Source organism: Phocoena phocoena, chromosome 17 (genome assembly GCF_963924675.1).
Source record: "Phocoena phocoena chromosome 17, mPhoPho1.1, whole genome shotgun sequence".
Classification (NCBI taxonomy): Eukaryota; Metazoa; Chordata; class Mammalia; order Artiodactyla; family Phocoenidae; genus Phocoena; species Phocoena phocoena.
In genome coordinates this window covers 36,531,048-36,552,308 of record NC_089235.1, presented here as the reverse complement: position 1 = coordinate 36,552,308, position 21,261 = coordinate 36,531,048, and positions in this window count along the sequence as shown.

The following is a 21,261-nucleotide window of genomic DNA, read 5'->3' as shown; positions in this document are numbered from 1 at the left end:
CAGTGAGGCTTTCACTCATGTCCCTGTTTAAAATTCAACATCTGTCCACCCTCACCCACTTCCTGCTGCTTTCCCTTCTCCTTTTTTCCCCATAGTCCTTATCACCATCTGATGCATTTTATATTTTACTTATTTACTTTGTTTATTTTTTTTATTTACTAGAATGTAAATTCTGCTTACTTACTAAAAGGTCAATTCTATGATATCAAGGACTTTTGTCTGTTTTATTTACTGATGTACCCTCAGAATCTAGGACACTGCTTGGAACATAGTAGGTACTCAATTAAAAATATATTTAATAAAGTCTGAAATGGGGATCCTCCCTCAACAAATACACACCCAAAACAGGTCCCTTCCTTGTTCCTATCAGTAAGGATGGGAAGAGGGAAGTATTGATGATCTTAGAAGAACTCCTGTGGATGGGGACAAGGTTTAGAGCCTTCTGTTTTAGAACTAACAGCCTGGTATGGAAAATTTTGTGTGTGAATAAAAACAAAATAGAGAAAAATGTGTTTATTCAGTTAATTAACTAACTTACACAGAAAAATATAACTACAGCTATGTCTATTAGTCAGGGTTCTCCAGAGAAACAGAACAGGACATATCTATCTATCTAAATAGACAGATAGATAGATAGATAGATAGATAGATAGATAGATAGATAGATAAATAGATAGATGATAGATACTCTTGAAAAAGGCTGAGGCTTCAACCCCAAGCAGTTGAAAATTTGCATATAACTTTACACTCAGCCCTCTCTATCTGCAGTCCTGCATCCCCAGATTAAAGCAACCACAGATAATGTAGTACTATATCGTATGTATTTATTGAAAAATAATCTGCATATCAGTAGACCTACACAGTTCAAACCCATGTTCTTCAATGAGCAACTATATATATTTCATGTATATGTGTATATGGGTCTGTGTGTATCTATCTATCTATCTCTATGCAGAAAAAGAGAGAGAGGGAGAGAGAGGGGGCAAGTAGGTTTATTATAAAAATTGGCTCACACAATTATGGAAGTCGAGCAGTCCCATGATCTGCCACCCGAAACCTGGAGAACAAGAAAAGCTGGTGGTATTACTCAGTCTGAGTTCAAAGCCCTAAGAATTGGGGGAGGGTGATGATGTAAGTCCAGGTCTGAGTTCAAAGTCTGAGAACCAGAAGAGCAGATGTCCAAGGGCAGGAGAAGATGGATGGATATCCCCGCTCAAGCAGAGAGTGAATTTGCCCTTCCCCCACCTTTTTGTTCTATTCAGGCCCTCAGGGGATTAGACAATGCCCACCTGCAATGGTAAGGGCCTCTTCCTTACTCAGTGTACTGATTCAAATGCTAATCTCTTCCAGAGACACCCTCACAGACACACTCAGGAATAATGTTTTATCAGTTATCTTGTGCATCCCTCAGTTACTAACCCTTAAAATTACAATGATAATTCTATCAGTCAAGTGGACACATAAAATTAACCATCACACTATGTAAAAGTATAAATGTGATAACTTATGTTACATGATACTTTACATGATAAACATACTTTGTTACATGCAAAATACAATTGCAATATTATGTACAGCATGACTACTGTATTTATTCACAGTAGACAGTGGAGCTTGGTAAGAAAATTAAAAATTTTAAATTCCTTGGAGAGTATGCAACCAGACTAAGAGAATTGATTATATTGGGTTAGCCAAAATTTCTTTCGGGTTTTTCCATTCCGAACAAACTTTTTGGCCAACCAAATACCTATAGTAGTTACTAAATCTTAAACTATAATTTTTTGTATGCTCCTCAAAAAAGTAATTATATTTAATTGCACTTAATTTCCAGCTTGAGTCCCATTCCGTCTGGTAGCAGAATCATTAGTTTCTTCTGATAATTCAGAGTAAATGTACTCAGTTCAACGTAGATTCAATCAATTCAGAATTGCTCTCCTTCTTTTTCTCCCTTTGATTACTTCTAAGTCTTGGGAAGTTTATTTAGTGTCACTGCACTGAAGGCATGTCCTATCCTGTCTTTTGTCATCATTTTCTACATTGCTGGCCTCTGAAGAGAGTGCCACATTCCCACTTGCCACCTTGTATGGCTCATAGTATCATTCCCTCTCTTCCCTTCATCCTACCAACAGGGCTTCTTCACATCTGTCTTCTTCCTGTCCTTTACATTTGTGTTCCTCTGGGAAAAGTTTGAAAGGTACACATGAAGATGTCCCATGCTCTTCAATGTCACTCTGGAGGCCTAGGAAACTTGGAGGAGAGTGCTCATGAGGGTGATGGTAGGTAGGGGATGTCTTCGAACTTCTCTGACTATACAAGCTACATTTCTCCTTGACTGCTACATCAACATTCCAGTACCGGAATCTCCTCAAACCTTGCCAATTTCCAGAACCACAGATAGTAAACGGGACACATGTTGACTTTGCCTTAAGGTTCAAACCTGCATGGTAATTAGTGGCAGAGATGGCCATCTGTCCACAAAAATATCATACTTCTCCTTCCATAGTACAGAATTATTGCTGGAAGGAGGCTGTATATCCAGGGGCTGTATTTCCAAGTTCCCTTTGTGAAATCCGGTTGTGAGTATGTAACTAGTTCTTGCCAATTGAATGAGAGTAGAAACGATGTATGTCATTTCTATCTGAGGGTTTATAAGAAGCAGGTGTGACTTTTTCACTTTCTATTTTCCCTTTTCCCTACTGGATGCCAAGGTTCTATGGAACTGAGGAACCATAAAATGGAAGGAGCTTGGGTACTTGAGTCACCACATGGAGAAAAGCTGCCCACCATTCAGACCAACCTCCTTGGACTATTGCATAAGAAATAAAATACTATTGTATTAAGCCTCCAAAATTTGGTTATAGAAGCAAGTATTACTTTAGCAAATACTAAATTCCGCGGTCTTCCAGACCTAGGTCTGGGAATGGAGGGTAGACCATTTCATAGTATGCTCAGTGACATCTAATTTGCTTCCTTTCTCGTAAACTCTATTCCTAGTCCATGGAATCTTCATCTAGTGTGAATTCACAAGAAAAACCTTTCCTGGGTGATATGTATTCTTTCGTGAATATTACTTAGTGTAAGGCCAGCCTTGTTCTATGAAGAAGTCAAAGTCTTTTCCTTGAATTTCAAAAGTACTTGTGGACTTACTTCACTCTGTATGACAGACTCTAGGTCCATCCATCTCACTAGAAATAACTCAATTTCATTTCTTTTTATGGCTGAGTAATATTCCATTGTATATATATGCCGCATCTTCTTTATCCATTCATCTGTAGATGGACACTTAGCTTGCTTCCATGTGCTGTCTATTGTAAATAGAGCTGCAATGAACATTGTGGTACATGACTCTTTATAAGAAATCTTAAAAAAAAAAATTGGTTCTGAAGAACCTAGGGGCAGGACAGGAATAAAGATGCAGATGTGGGGAGGGTGAAGGGTAAGCTGGGACGAAGTGAAAGAGTGGCACGGACTTATATATACTACCAAATGTAAAATAGATAGCTAGTGGGAAGCAGCCGCATAGCACAGGGAGATCAGCTCAGTGCTTTGTGACCACCTAGAGGGGTGGGATAGGGAGGGTGGGAGGGAGAGGCAAGAGGGAGGAGATATGGGGCTATATGTATATGTATAGCTGATTCACTTTGTTATAAAGCAGAAACTAACACACCATTGTAAAGGAATTATACTCCAATAAAGATGTTAAAAAAATGTACTGTGGAATATAAAGTTGAGTACTGCCTGAAAACATTCTCTTTGCTTTCTCACTGTCATAATTCTTCTGAGGCAGTGGATGTTTCTAGCTGAATGGAAGTTAGAGAGGATAGCTTCTAGTTAGGGTTGTTTGGGTAAAGAAGGTAAACTTGAATTAAGATAATATTTTCTTACCTCGTAATTCATACCATTGCATAATATTAGGGGGTACTTCTCATAGAACTGTAGTACATAAAGTCTAAAAATTAATTTATTTTTCTACCTTTCCCTAGAGAGTGCTTAGATGAGTTTTGCCAACATTTGCTTTGGTGACCTTCCTTCATCTTCCTTCCTTCCTGACTGATCCTCACTTCTGAGAAACACATGATTTCTTTAGACAGTTCATCCTTGCAATCAGATTATCTTCAATGCTGAGTGTTGAGAGTTATTTGAGTTTTAAAGTGAGTGTGTTTATCTGTGTTCTTGCCCATTGCATTTTTAAAAAATAAAACTTATATCAGAGGATGATCAAATTAAGAAAATCTTAATTTTAATATTTTGGGGAACAGCAACTCTTGACCCAGTCTCCATGTTCTTAAATACTGGTTTTTTTTTTTTTTTTTCTTACAGGCATTTCTTCTATTGTGATTTGGCAACAAACCTACACCTTTTGGGAAGCCAAAAATCCCTGAAATTATAGAAGAATCCCCTTCAGATGTGAAGAGACTGAAGAGTTTCAGATATATGGACATTCCCTGTCATGCATTTTAATAAGCAAATAAAAAAGCCTAGCAATGGGCACAGGGGACTGAAACCACATGCTGACAACTCTGTCTGTTTCAGGGATAGGCTAATGCAGGTATGATTGCTATCACTCAGGGCAAATGTTCAGTTAGGGTAGTGAGAATTCAGAGTTTAGATAGTGAAAGATACTTGTATTTTATTTTTGAGTTAAAATAGAAAATTTTTGGATAATGAAGAAGAGTACCTGCATTTCCATGTTCCTCTTTATGAGGAAAAGTATTCTCTCAAAAAGGGCATTCTACTGGATTCTTCTCATTGTTATGTCAATGAATGTCTTCCTATTCACTTGGAGGTAGGCAATTAACTTAATATCAGCATTAGGAATCTTTCAAATATCTGCATGATTAACAGTAACTTAAACATTGTTGACCTTATGAAAATGGGATATATCTCCTTCTTCTAGAACCAGAAGGCATTGCCTCATGCATTCTCTGCACTTCTCAGATAGTGAAACTGAGCCTCAGAAAGGTAAAGTATTTGCTAAGGTTATTCTTTGTACAGAATGAGAAATGCATACTAGTAGGAAAGGAGAAGGAAGAAATATGAAGAAATGCATACTAGCTAGGAAAAGAAAAGGAAGCATGGAAACACTCTCAATAATAGGGAATGTGTTTGTAACATGTCAAATGAGATACACACATATATGTTGGGTGGTTATAGAGCTCTCACTTTTTCTCCCTCTCTACATACTCACCCACATACCCCCCCACACACAAACACACACATATTTGCTTCATAAGGCAAGAAACATTGAATACCAACATATTAAAATATATGAATTTTTCTATTTTGAGAATGATTTATTTGTTATGGACACATGTTCAGAGCCTTGACAGCTAAACAACCTTATAAATTGAAAACAAGTGAATAAATGGGGTGTTCAAATATGCACACCAAATAATTTAAGTATTAAGGGGAAAGTTGTAATAACAATGAACTAAATTATAATAGCTGTTAATATGCTAAGGATTTTTTTTTTTTTTTTTTTTTTTTTTTTTTGCGGTACGTGGGCCTCTCACTGTTGTGGCCTCTCCCATTGCGGAGCACAGGCTCCGGACGCGCAGGCTCAGCGGCCATGACTCACGGGCCCAGCCGCTCCGCGGCATGTGGGATCCTCCCGGACCGGGGCACGAACCCGTGTTCCCTGCATCAGCAGGCGGACTCTCAACCACTGCGCCACCAGGGAAGCCCTATGCTAAGGATTTTGATGTTCATTGAATCCTTATAACAACCTGATGACTAATATAAGGATTGCCATTTTAAAGATGCAGAAACTGAGGCTCAGTGGAAGTTATGAAACCTTTTACACAACAGGGTTTCCTCGGGATCTTATGCACATTCAAAGAATCACTGACCTCTGTCGCACATCAAAGCCACTCAAATAAGTAGGAGAGTAGTTGTTCTTGTGAACTAGAAGTTCATCGTCCAGACCAAGGGAATGTTCCATTGGAAAAAATTTCAAGACCCAGTAGTCCATAAAGATAAAAAATAGTCTGCCTCAACAATTCCCTTATGAACTCCCGCAAAGAGCTGTAGAGTGAAAAGGGCAGCCATCAGTAAAATATAGTGGTAACTTAAAATTATCTTTTGAAACATAGATCATTAGTAATGCTGCTACTTCTCCTTTCTTCTTTTCCTGAGTGTAATATGCACAGCTGTGTGAATTATGTAAGACTCTAAGGTAGGGCTCACAGGTGAACCTGGCTGAGAAGAACAAAATCTTCCCAACCTTGTTTTTACACAGTCCTCTCTAGCAATCTTCTCAGATAATGTATCTAATTCTCAATCAGTAACTTGGTATTTTCACTATAGAGGTAAAAGGAGGTGCAGAAAAACCAGGAGACATGCCGTTTTCATTCAGACATATGTTACTTATTTATAGAGTTCTGTCTGGGTGTTGTGCCCCTGCCAAGTCAGGGAATACAAACAGAATCAGGAAAGACTGCTGTACTTAAGGAGCTTACAGCCTAGTGGTCTTTTATGCTCTTTTACTTATCCACATTCCAGTGGTTGAACTGGCATCTCCAAGGTGGGATCAGCATTATGAACTACAGTAGCTAATTCTGTGAAAGAAAGGGCAGCATGGCAATTCCAAGTTAAGACACAGAGGACTTGCAAACTCATGCTGAATAAATATTCTAGCTCCAGCACGTTGACATATCAAGAATCACACACTAAACATTAAACTGCCTTCTAGATGCTGGTGTATGCTTGAGGAATAGAGTTCAAAGGACAGACTTTTATCATTATCACACATTTGTATAGAGACTATTATAGACAGCTAAACATTCCCAAGTTTAATTTGGTCCCCTCACTGACTATCAGCTTTAATTATGTCCCTAGACAATTTGTGTGCTATTTTTCATGCAAATTACCTTATTAGAAAATGAGGTATCACTTCAAGAATTAATCCAGTTTCCTTTTCTGCCTGTAGCCTATAGCTTTTTACTTCAGTCCACATACTCTCTTCTTCTCCCACAAGTGACATCCACCATCACAGTGAAATAGAATTTCTGAGTGCATGAATGTCAAAACAATGGGCTAATGTGGAATCCAGCCTCTCAAGTTTGCTTTGAGCACAGTTATTGCAAAATCCAATCTATTTTATCACTCTGTCTTCTTGCTGGATTTAGCAGTTTCATAATTCCACACCTCTGTCAATGAGACCTTTATTATGCAGGTTTCTAAACATTTTACTTGGGGAAAGAATAAACAACACATTTAGTAGTAATGAGGTGAGACATTGTTTTTGTATTTGCATTACTGTTTAATGATTGTGATATCTCCAGCACTTTGAGCTCTGGGAGCTTGTTTTGATTGATGCGGTTTTTCTTGCAGACAACCAGTTACTTGCACTGCACAGTTTGTCTCATGTTCAGAATATGTGGCTTCAGAATTATAGAAAAATGGAGTGCCCATCTTCCACTCACCATGGTTGCTATACAGATAATATTGCTACTCATTTTGTTTATGTTTCAGTATAAATATTTGAAATGGAGTGTTCAGCAACCAGAAAAATTTAATCATAACATTTTTTTCCAGTATTTTTCTCCTCCTTTTTGCTGTACAATGGCTGTGAAACCCCAATGATTTAAAATTTTTTCCCTGACCCTAATTCATCCTAATTCTTCCTGCTTCAATGTGTCTTTCAAAGTTTATTTACTTAAACGCTATTTAGTGCCATCTTATAAAATAAAGCTAAGTACGCCATACTTACTCTAAGCTAAGCATGATTGACAGCAGCAACTTCTGGTCTCTAAATGGAGAGAGTTCAGGAGCAATAGAATAATTACAAAATTAACTTCAGGACAGGTCAAATACAAAGGCAAAATGAAAAAAAAAGAGAGACTTTGCGGTTAGGTAGTGCTGAATTTAAATCCCAGCTGTGCTACTTAGTAACTCTGTAAGCTTGTGCTAGTGACTTAATTTGACATGTAGGTTCTTTATCAATAAATGAAGATTTAAAAATATTAATCTCATTGACTCCAAAGGATTAATGAGATAATGTATGTAAAATTCCATTGTATAGAAGTCTGGTGCATATCAGGCACTTCATATACTTTTCCTCTTATTATTGTTATTAAAACACACCAGAAGGGCTTCCCTGGTGTCACAGTTGATTGAGAGTCCGCCTGCCAATGCAGGGGACACGGGTTCGTGCCCCGGTCCGGCAAGATCCCACATGCGGCGGAGCGGCTGGGCCCGTGAGCCATGGCCGCTGAGCCTGCACATCCAGAGCCTGTGCTCCCCAACGGGAGAGGCCACAACAGTGAGAGGCCCGTGTACCGCAAAAAAAAAAAAAAAAAAAATTAAAACACACCAGAATAAGTCAGATATATGGATAATGGATAACCCTATGTAGATAAATAGTAGTGGTGCTAGAGCTGAGTATTAATAGGGAGACCGAAGAAGAGCAGTTTGTCTGTGTTTAATTCCTGAACTCTGAAAGCATAGGCTACTCTCCATTCACATCCAAACTTTAGTATGCCTACGGGACATTAAAGAGCTTCCAAATTATTCCTCTCAGAGTGGGGAAAGGATCTATTCTGAGAGGCAGTCCTCAAAGACAGTTGGTGCATTGCGACATGGTGAAGTTGTAGCTACTAAACCCAAATGGAGGCCATACTAGCTTGCAGAGATCCTTATCCAAAGGAAAATGTAAGAAAGGCCTAGAATTAAGGTAGGAAACTTGTACTTGTGAAACTCTTCATTCAACAGATACTTTTTCTAACTCCATTCAGAACACTAAGTATGCTGTGTGAACACCCAGGTGCAAATCCTGATTCTATCACTCACCAATCTATAAAAGAGAGCTCTATACTTTTTACATAAAACAACTGTTGTGTGACTCACATGCATAATGTAATGGTGACTGCTTAGCAAATTCTAAAGCACTTTATATACGCTTTAGCTGAGATGTATAAAATAAGATACTACTCTGTTAGCAATTCAATTTAAATTTGTTTATGGTTTTACTTAATTAGTAAGTTTGAGTGTCCACCGCAGTAAATTTGTTTTTTCTTTCCTAAATGCCTGAGGCAAGAGGTCCACATTAACATCATTAGGGCATCCCACAGGAGAAGACAAAGCTTCAAGAGCAGATCACACTTAAATATCTGCAGATCTCTTTAGCTACAACATTTATCCAGCTTATCTCTGTGGCACACAAAATGTTAAAATATAGAAATGAAGATGTTAGGAACTGGGTAAAAGGAAGGTTTTACAAAGAGTGGGTGGAGTTTCTGAAATATTTTAAAATCTACATAGATAATACTTTCTGAGTTTAACCTCAATAGACCGTCAAAATTCTTCAGAAAAAAATTTCAGGGCCTATGAGTGGCCTAAAGGAAATAATACACATTTTCTTTGCCTAAAATAGTTATTTCTATTCATTTGTGAAGGTTACCTTTGTTATGTAATGTTATGAAATAAAATATACTCATCAATATAGCTAGCATAGAGCTTAAACATGATCATCAATTTTTTTACTTGCTCAACCCTTTGACATCATGTCTTTTCTTCAAATTTGTCTGTGAATCACAGTAAAGTATCATGAAGCATAGTTTAATTTTATTTTAAAATTTTCATTGGAAACAAAACATTATTCTGGGGTTCAATGAGAATTTCTTACTCCCCCAAAATTTCTTGACGTGGGGCTGGTTTTGAGAAATTCCCCAATATAGTTTAAGTTCTTTCTCTGGTTTTACTGATGGCTTCATTTATTCATATGTGTTCGATGAATTTCTTTTATGCTCCAGGCAGTGTGCTAGAGCTTGGGGTACTAACATGACCCAGGTCAAACAGGGTGCTGCTTTTACATACAGTTGGCCCAATGAGCCTGTGGCCTGACTTGCACCGTCATAACCCCAACATATGGTGTAAAGGGAAAACAGAAAATGTAAGCTAAAACTTTGAGAATAAGTGGGAAAGAGTATTGATAGAAAGTGAGATTGAGTTAAAGAGAAGAAACAGGAGAGATATGAGCCCTCCTAAAACTCTCACTGAAAAAGAATCTCAGATGTCACTTCCTTTCCATAAATAACTGTTTATAGGTGAGTTCTAAATTTTTATACTTCCAAGGAAATGCCAAGTTAATGTTTCATATTATTGAATACACAGCAAATTGCTGCCTTAAAATAAGGATTGGCTAGAAATTTGAAGTTGTGAAAGTCTGTTTTTATGCCTTTAATGTTTTTGTATATAGTAATCATACTCTGCAGTGAAAATAGGGTAAAACAAGCTTATCATAAAGGGCAAATTAAAAAAAATTGTACTCAGAACTATAGTTACAAAGGATTAGGTAGGTATTTGAGCTTGGACACTATGGAGAATTACTTTCACTTATGCATGAAACGCTACTGCAATTTATTGTGATTATAATCAACTTGTTTGGCATCTTGTAAGTTAGAAATATGGGTTGAAACACCACTTAAGTCCAATCTTTACCAAGTTAGTTGCAATTCTTACTTAAAGAAAGGGCATGGATTAGTTGAAAGAGATTAATCATGATTCATCTGAATGTTATTGTCTTAAAACACATCTTGGAAACTTACTCATTTTATGGAATTCCTTTTCCCCCTACAGTATTAATAAATAGTAGAGATAGAATGTTAGTTCCTTTGATAAAATATCATGTGTGTATCTATCTACAAGGCTATGGAAAAGTCATGGAAATTAATTTCTGAGAATTAATTCCTTTCAACCCTTCCAGCTTTCATGCATTGTCCTTTTATAAGGCATCTTTCTGCCTCTGCCTGAGGCAGGGTCATAGGGAGATAGTGACATTCTCATGCCAAGAGTAACAGCACTGCTGTTAGGCAGAATATTTTTCATCTCATATATGAATCTTGACAAATGTAGCTACTTATTGGTCTAGTGTCTGTTGATTCTCAATCTGCTACCCATTTTTTTTTTTTTTTGGTGCCCAGGGTTATACAACCTTTAATCTTTTTACCAGCAGTGCCAGGAGGAGCTTACTTCAATACACCCAAATTTGAACCCAAGTCTGAGATGCAACATTCCATCCACCCCACTTCCTTTGTGATTATCTGAATACCTGGGCAGGAATTGTTACATTTCACATTTTGGAGGAAATAACCAAATGGTGAAAAGCTCATACAGAAATTACAGGCTCTCTCAGAAGTTAATAAAAAGTCTGCTTTCTGTGGATAAATGAAGCTACATACCATAAATGGTGAGGAAAGTAATAGGTTTGATGAGAGTCAGTAGCAATCTTTTAAATACACTAAAATGAATGTATGCATTTCCACAAGTCAATGTGATGTATTATAATTAAATGGACAGGAAAGTGCACAATTTGTTTCACTTGAAAAAATAAGTTTGTCCAGGGAAATACAGCTCATCATGAGTACATGTGAAAGGAAAGAAAAAACATAGAGGTAAAAGATCCCTTTTTGCCCTAACTAGAGTAGACAGGGGTTGATAGTTGATCCCATAGGAATTCCATCTTCTCCCATCTTCTCACAACTTCCTAAGTCAAGTGTCAGTGCTCTTCACAGATGTCTTCTGTTCTTAGTCACAGAAGTAAATATTTACAGTGGACATTCATTTTCTGCAGACTTTTGGGGTATAGAAAAAGTGTCTACACAGAAAATTTTTCTAAAAGCTGAATGTAGATTTCTGTTTGGTTTTTATTTTATTAATATATATCAGTAGACTAAAAATTTTGAATTTTAAGACTTTACATTAAGCTCAATAGGTAATAATTATCTATTATTCTATACTGTTTTCTCATGTCCATTGGCCTATTCCATCTCCCATGTTATTCTAGTTCTCTCCTAGTGTGTGAGGATGGGGTGGGGAGGAGGGTTACTAGCAATGTGTCTGTGTTGGAATGGAGGATTCCTACTCTAGACAACATGAGTTGCCAAGATGATATCCACTGGAAAGTGTCAACATTTGAATGTTAACATGATAAAGTCCAAATTCTAGCAAGCACAGGGATCAGAGTAAAAACTCCAGTTTGGTGTTACTGAACCAAGAATTCATACTGAGTGAAGTGGGTTCATATCAGGAGTAGGACAGGAATAAATACAGAGGGTCCTAAGTAATTGACTCTAATGCGTGTGAACATTAATAATTTACCTCTAGGTATCAGGAGTTGAGTGGGCCAGAGAGGCAAAAATTGTTAAGACAGAGTGAGTATAACTTTTGGACATATACTGATACTCCTGGCATCTCTAAGCAGTCTAAACTGTAACTATTATTTCCCTCAAATAATTAAGATTTATTTTTTCCATAACCAAGATAGTTAGAAGTCAGAACTAAAAGAATTCTTGGAATGATCTAACATGGGTTAGATTGGGATGAAGCCAAGGTACAAAAAATTGATGAGTTTTAAGAATATCTATGAAATCTAATATTCTGGGTGTACATTAGATTCACCTGGAGAGCTGGGGTTTTGTTATTGTTGTTATTTGTTTTGGTTTGATTTGTTTTTTTCTAAAAATATTCTAATGCCTGGGCTTCACTCAAACCAAGTTAATAGAATATCTGGAGGTTGGTCTCAGGCATCAATATTCATTTAAAAGCTTTTTAGGTGATGCAAATGCACAGGCAAAATTGAGAACAGCCAGCCTAAATCCATCAGTCTTGGAAGTCAAGTTCAGTCTTTTAGGGATAGTTGAGACAAGCCATTGACTGAATTTTCAAGTATAAAATATGAAATGAGGAAAGGATAGTTACTGTTCATTGGAAATTATTCTTTGTTATATTCATTCATTCAACAAACATTAACTGAATGGCTACTCTGTGCCAAGCACAGGTACTAAGGTTATGAGCAAACAGCAAAATAACAAGCAGAAACGTGTCCTCTGCCTTTTAAGGAAGCCCCAAAACATACCACACCTTTCTCCCCACAGGCTGATAAAAGGGATCAGGGACAGTTCAAGATGATTTCAAGAATTTCCATGAACCTCTTCATTTTCTCTTATCCTGGTATTTCACAGACTTTATCTGCTTGGCTTGAGATCTGCTCTGCAAGCTCAATTCAGCCTGTGGATCTTTGAGCCTGGTTTTTGTATATGATCTCCTCATCGTTTCACTCTTAGATTCCTCCAGCACCTTTGGTCTTTACAATGCTGACTCCCCCCTGCTCCAGGTTGCTTTGGATGTTTTTCATTTCAAAGAATAATTTCTTGATATTTCCAGTTCTCTAGTAAAATGGGAGAATTCCAGTTCACACACATTTACTCCTGTACTCCAAGAAATAAGAATTAAGATGAATCTGAGCAATAAAACAGCATTTTCTATATATAACCAATGCAAGAGATAACTCAATCTCAAACATAGCTGAACCCTAACTAGCCAATTAAATTTAACTTAAATGCTCACAAAATCATGAGCTCTTAAGAAGTGGTTCTCAAATTTGGTTGGGTGTCAGAATCATCTGATATTGGAGGGTGGGAGGATTTGAAAATAGCATTCCTAGATACTACTCAGAGAAATCAGAGGCTGAGGAGATGAGTGTGATAGAGGATGGGCACCTTGTTTCTTAAGTTTGCCAGATGATTTTGATGTACAATGACAGTTAAGAATCACAGCTTTAAAAGAACATATGAAGATGGAAAGAAACCCATGTTCAGTAGCTTTCTTAAAATTCACTAGGAACCCAAAAAATGTATATGGCTTCTTCTCATTAGAGCCTACAGGAAGCCCATAAAATGAATTCCAAAGACTCTTCATAGAGAAGAGGGAGAGAAGGAAACTCAACCAAATGACACTGACTTTACAAGGTGACCACAGTTTGGGTTAGCATCTCAAAGTTTCCTTTTAGCATGCACTTTGATCAAGAGTTTTTACATTTTAATGACATACTTTTGACTGAATTATTTTAAAGATACTTTATTCTGCAAGAACATAACCATAACTCTTCCTTGGAAAACCACTATGATTCCCAAACTCATATGGCTTTTGGATAGAAAAAGAGAACAAGGTAATATCAAAAACAGATAAAGCAACAGTCAATAATGGATCAGAACTTTTAGTCTGAAAAGAAAAATAACTGTCATCTACCTCTAAAGATTAACAGTTACCTTTCATTTATTTTGAAAACCTGGTGGCCAGTTGTAGAACTCCATCACATCTCCCTAAAAGTATTTGTCTTCTCTATGGACACAGTATGGGGTTTCTCAATGTTTCTAACATCTCTCTTTAATTACACAGCAGGCCATTGTGTACTTCACTCTCATACTCTGCAACTAGTAGCACCATTGTGCTGAACGCAGTATGTGGCCTCTGCATTTCTGCAAAATAGCGTTCTCATAGGAATTTCATCCATAGACTAATGGTAACACTACAGATTGTCTTCCCCAAGTAGAAATACTACATTTTTGCTATTAGATTTTTTCTTCTTTCCTTTACCTAAGTTACAACCTTAGGTAATCTATGAAAAAAATCCATGAAATTTTTGAAAAAAAACATGAAAAAAACAACTGCATTACTAGACCAATGTCCTCTCTTTGTAAGAAAAAAATTAAGATAAGTTAAATCTCTATGTATCAGAAATTCCAGAACATTTTTCTTAGGTTGACATAAAATTTCACATTTTACTCCTTTAAATTTTTTTTATTTAAAAAACAGGAAGTCTCCTAGGATTTTCCTAATTTGTACAACACGGCTTTATGTTTAGACTTATTCATGTTTCGAATCAAGTCTGTCAGTGTTTTTATCCTTAAATTATAGAAAGGAAACACTTTTCTAAAAAAGCTTTTAACAGACTGCCTTGTCTACAAACTTATTTTCAAACTTTTACTCAAATCACCATTACACATGGCCTCAATTTACCAGAAAAGATTTGCCATTCAGAATATTGTACACTGATAATGTTGCCTGTGTTTTTTATTCATTCCTTTCTTTCTTCATTAATCATCAGCTGTTACAAGTTATTGTGCTAAAATTGCCGATAGACAATGTAAACATGAGTTCATGACAATATAAACATTTTTTCTGTTCTCAGACATCTTGAAATTTTAATGATGTGAAAGGGGTGGTAAAATTAAATAAAATAATGCAATCACAATTTGATAAATGTCACAAGAGACAGTGCTATGCAGGCTCATAGAAGAGAGAATAAACACACTTAATTGGAGTGGATAGACCAGGGAAGTCTCTATTTTTCATTCATTTAAAATTATTAACACTATCCTCTATGGATATAGTGAACAAAATATCTTGAAGATGCAGAAGTATTCTTTGGGTATAACCCATGCCAGTTTTACAATAAAAGAAAGTTACCTTTCTCCACAAAAAAGAAAAAAACCATGTACGAATAAACATGAATGCCTGTATTTTTCTCAAGTCCCTGAGGTAAGGCACAGATGGCTGAGGGTGGCTTGCCCTGCTGCTGCAGATGCACTGCCTTTGTGTAGCACCACTGATTGTCAGTCCACTTAGTATACCGACCACTACCCTTACAGATGATGGAGGGACAGCCAAAATTATTCTTATCAAAATTTAATCTTAGCCTGACTAAAAAATAGTCAAATTTATCTTCAGAATTGTAGACTGTTCTTTCTGGATCTTTTCCACTTTTATTTAACATCTTCATTTCCACCAACTTGCCTCAGAAACCCTGGAATATATCCTATTGAAACATACTGTTAAGTCCCTCAAATTCACATGAAGATATGAATGACTGATATTATGTAAATTTATGTTATTAGTAATTAAGAGAAATTGCTAATTATAATAAGAATAACATTATTTTTGCATATATTTTATAGTTTGAAATACCATTTTGCCTTTCTCTTTTTAATTTGCTCCCATCAACAGCTCTGCACAGTGGTCATGCAGGTATTATTCAAAGTTTTCAGGTGGTGAAAATAAGGGTAAAAGAGATTATGCCATTTACCAGAGTCACACGTGATCAAGTGCCATCATCACTGCTCAAACACCAAGCGATCTGACTCTAAATCATTGCTGTACAAACAGGTAATGATGAAAGTTCAGGCACTCATTTTGTTCTGAGGGAGGTATTTGGAAGGTTTACCAGTTCTTAAGACAACAGACTATAAAGATAGTCAATTATTTTTCCTTCATGCTTGACCAGCCCTAGTTACATTAACAGGGACATATAAACTTTCTGATAATTTTCTGTTTCTCCAGTAACTTAAGTCTACTGTTCGTCATTCAGCATGCATTATACCAGAGAGAAAAAAAAAAAAAAAAACACCCCACAGGAAATCAGCATTTAAAATTCAAGACTGAAGCATGGTTTAGATGAATTAAGGATGCCAAGTGATATCTACTGATACCATAGCTGTCACTCAATAGCTTTCTCAAGATTCTCCTCCAGTCACAAAAAACAAAGTGTCTAAGCTTAGCCAAAGTAGGACCAGTGATGATACAAAGTGACAGAGCTTTCATTGCATGGGAGACAGTTTAGCTAGTTCTTGCTCTGGATTCCTAAAAGATGCATATGGAACACTCAGTCTATGACTGAAGTATGTGTGATCTTCAGGGGAGCCGGCCAAAGTGCTAAAGTGCATGGGTTTTGGATGTCAGTGTGAACATGTGGTGCTGTGTGAATAAAATGTGATAGTGCCTATCAAAATGAGCCTGCATCATATTTTTACTTGACACATTAAGTAAAGCTTTCAGCTCTGGGTGTATTGATGATGGAATTTTGTTCACAATTGTTTCATGATAGCTTGTTTTGGGACTTGAAAAACAAATACTCTTTATCTTCTTATCAGGAAAGATTTAAAAGTAGTATCACACACTTAACCAGTGCTCTGTAGCTCTAGAGTTGAGAACTCATTATTTTCATCTTCAACCTAAAGAGTTTAACCTGTTGAATACCTCAGCCAATATTATACTTTGCATAGAGAATATTTGTTTTTGCTGTCCAATCAAAAGCACTGGACCAAGAATTATATATTTGAGTTGCAAATTCAAAAATTTAATTCACATTTTGAAAAAAATTATTTGATCAGATGAAATAAAAGGGATAGTTGTGTGTCTTCCAATATATTTTTCATATATACTGAGTTAAATAAATGCAGGTAGTATCTATGTTTCTTGTTTGTTTGTTTACATTTTATTTTAAAACTAATCTTTACTGATATAATTCTTTATTATTCATGGATAATTTTAAGGCCAGGGTATCTTAGACTGGGTTGCTCAGAAATCAAGACGTGAAACAAAGTGAAAGTGCTTTATTGGGAACTGTGTTCTAAGAAGTAGAAATGAGAGGTGAGGGAGTGAAGAAAAGAAGAAGGGAGAATCAATTCAAAGATGTCTCCCTGAAATGGTGGTTGCTATGGTGCAACTGGTTATTCAATACTATAAGACCTATTGAAGAACTTTATAAAGTAAATTTTAGGACAGTTGTTAGAGTAAGAAAGGAGGAAGAATCTATCCATGTGCTCTTTTCTACCAAGAGCTATCCTTCAGAGCACTTCTAGATTACACTTGAGTGAGTTGCCCCACTCCAGCAACTGTATCAACAAGGGCCTTCATGAAGAGTCTGAAATGCTGTCAAAACATAAACATGCATGAAACAAGTTTGAGCTAAAGCAAAACTGGTTGTTCCCATGGCTGCAATAAGAACAAATCTGTGGTGGTACTGAAGAGGTTTCTGATTCATGAGGGCTCCATTACTTATGAATACCTGGGTTCTAAAAATTCACTTGTAAGTCTGTTATATGAATATTCTATTCGTACACAAACTGTCTAAATCTCCTTCTATAGACATAATTAAAGAAATTCCCCGAGTAATCCACAAAGGTCCACTTAATGCATGTAGATAAAAGTATTAACTTTTTCCAATGAAAAATTGTGTTTAAAACTACTCTTGTAACTGTATATCATATTGTTTTAGCTAAACATTCTAACTGACATCTAATAGCTCTTGGGAGATAGTTGCCAACAGTCTCAGCCAAATAAGGCTGAAATCTGAAATTCATTCTCATTAGCGTATTAGTGACTGATATCAGATGAGTCTGATAAGTGGGAGAGGAAAAAGAAAATAATGAGAGTGAAGTATTAAGGGAGAGGATTGGCAAAGGTGAAAGTTTCCTAATTTTTAAAAAATAATCTGTCTGCTTCACAGCTTTCCTTCTTCTCATAGCATTTCATTACATGTATTGCTTTAATATTGTTTCAATTTTGACTATAACCTTTGAGTCTGGGTCTGCAAGGCACATTCAAAACAGCATGGTGAGATCGGTTCAAGATGGTGGAGTAGAAGGACGTGTGTTTGCTCCCTCTTGCAAGAGCACTGGAATCACAATTAACTGTTGAAGAATCATCAATGGAAGAAATTGGAACTCACCAAAAAAGATGCCCCACATCCAAATACAGAAGACAAGCTGCAATGAGACAGTAGGAGGGGCACAATCACAATAAAATCAAATCCCAAAACCACTGGGTGTGTGACTCACAAACTAGAGAAAAATTATACCACAGAAGTCCATCCAGTGGAGTGAAGTTTCTGAGCCCCACGTCAGGCTTCCCACCTGGGGGTCTGGTAATGGGAGGAGAAATTCTTAGAGAATAAGACTTGGAAGACTAGTGGGATTTGATTGCAGGGCATTGACAGGACTGAGGGAAACAGAGACTCCACTTTTGGAGGGCACACACAAAGTAATGTGTGCATCAGGACCCAGGAGGAAGGAGCAGTGACTCCATAGGAGACTGAACCAGAACTACCTGCTAGTGTTTGAGGGTCTCCTGCAGAGACGGGGAGTGGCTGTGGCTCACCATGGGAACAAGGACACTGGCAGCAGAAGTTCTGGGAAGTACTCCTTGACATGAGCCCTCCTGGAGTCTGCCATTCGCCCCAACAAACAGCCTGTAGCCTCTAGTGCTGGGTTGCTTCAGGCCAAACAACCAACAAGGGGGGAACTCAGCCCCACCCATCAGCAGCCAAATGGATTAAAGTTTTACTGAGCTCTGCGCACCAGAGCAACACAGACAGCAGAAACAACAAGAACTACAATTCTTCAGACTGTGGAACGAAAACCAAATTCACAAGAAGATATCCAAAATGAAAAGGCAGAGGACTATGTACCAGATGAAGGAACAAGATAAAACCCCAGAAAAACAACTAAATGAAGTGGCGATAAGGCAATTTCAGAATAATGATAGTGAAGACAATCCAGCACCTCAGAAAAATAATGGAGGCAAAGATTGAGAAGATGCAAGAAATATTTAACAAAGACCTAGAGGAATTAGAGAACAAACAACTAGAAGAATTAAAGAACAAACAAACAGAGATGAACGATACAATAACTGAAATGAAAAATATACTAGAAGGAAACAATAGCAGAATAACTATGGCAGAAGAATGGATAAGTGACCTGGAAGACGGAATGGTGGAATTCACTGCCATGGAACAGAATAAAGAAAAATGAATGAAAAATAACGAAGACAGCCTAAGAGACATCTGGGACAACATTAACACACCAACATTCACATTATAGGGGTCCCAGAAGGAGAAGAGATAGAGAAAGGACTCGAGAAAATATTGGAAGAGATTGCAGTGAAAAAAATCCTTAAGGTGGGAAAGGAAATATCCACCCAAGGAAGTGCAGAGTTTCAGGAGGATAAACCCAAGGAGTGACATGCCGAGACACATAGTAATCAAATTGACAAAAACTAAAGACAGAGAAATTATTGAAAGCAATAAGGGAAAAATGACATATAAAAAATGAGGGAACTTTCATAAGGTTAACAGCTGATTTTTCAGCAGACACTCTACAAGCCAGAAGGGAGTAGCACACTATATTTAAAGTGATGAAAGGGAAACACCTACAACCAAGATTACTCTACCCAGCAAGGGTCTCATTCAGATTCAACGGGGAAATCAAAAGACTTACAGACAAGCAAAAGCTAAGGGAATTCAGCACCACCAAACCAGCTCTGCCACAAATGCTAAAGAAACTTCTCTAAGTGGGAAACACAAGAGAAGAAAAAGAAAAAGAAAAAACAAACCCAAAACAAAGAAGAAAATGGTAATAGGAACATACATATCAGTAATTACCTTAAATGTGAATGGATTAAATGGTTCAACCAAAAGACACAGGCACACGGAATGGACACAAAACAAGACCAATATATATGCTGTCTACAAGAGGCTGACTTCAGACCTAGGGACATATATAGACTGAAAGTGAGGGATGGAAAAAATATTCCATGCAAATGGAAATCAAAAGAAACCTGGAGTAGCAATACTCATATCAGATAAAATAGACTTTAAAATAAAGAATGTTACAAAAGACAAGGAAGGACATTACATAATGATCATGAGATCTATCCAAAAAGAAGAAATAACAATTATAAATGTATATGCACACAACCTAGGAGCACCTCAATACATAAGGCAAATGCTAACCACTATAAAAGAGGAAATTGACAGTAACACAGTAATGGTGGGGGACTTTAATACCTCATTTATACCAATGGATAGACCATCCTAACAGAAAATTAATAAAGAAACGTAAACTTTAAATGACACAATAGACCAGATAGATTTAATTGATATTTATAGGAAATTTCACCTGAAAACAGCAGATTATACTTTCTTCTCAAGTGCACATGGATCATTCTCTGTGATAGATCACCTCTTGGGACACAAATCAAGCCTCAGTAAATTTAAGAAAATTAAAATGATATCAAACTTCCTTTCTAACCACAGTGTTATGAGATTAGAAATCAATTACAGGGAGAAAAATGTAAAAACACAAACACGTGGAGTCTAAACAATATGTTACTAAATAACAAAGACATCACTGGAGAAATCAAAGAGGAAATCAAAAAATACCTAGAGACAAATGACAATGAAAACACGATGATACAAAAGCTATGGGATACAGCAAAAATAGTTCTAAGAGGGAAGTATATAACAATAAAATCATACCTCAAGTAATAAGAAAAATCTGAAATAAACAATCTAAATTTATACCTAAAGGAACTAGAGAAAGAAGAACAAACAAAACCCAAAGTTAGTAGAAGGAAAGAAATCATAAAGTTCAGAGCAGAAACAAGTGAAATAGAAATAAAGAAAACAGTAGCAAATATCAATAAAACTAAAAGTTTGTTCTCTGGACTTCCCTGGTACAGTAGTGGTTAAGAATCTGCCTGCCAATGCAGGGGATGTGGGTTTGAGCCCTCGTCTGGGAAGATCCCACATGCCATGGAGCAACTAAGCTCATGTGCCACAACTACTGAGTCTGCACTCTAGAGCCCAACTGAAGCCTGTGCACCTAGAGCTCATGCTCCATAACAAGAGAAGCCACTGCAATG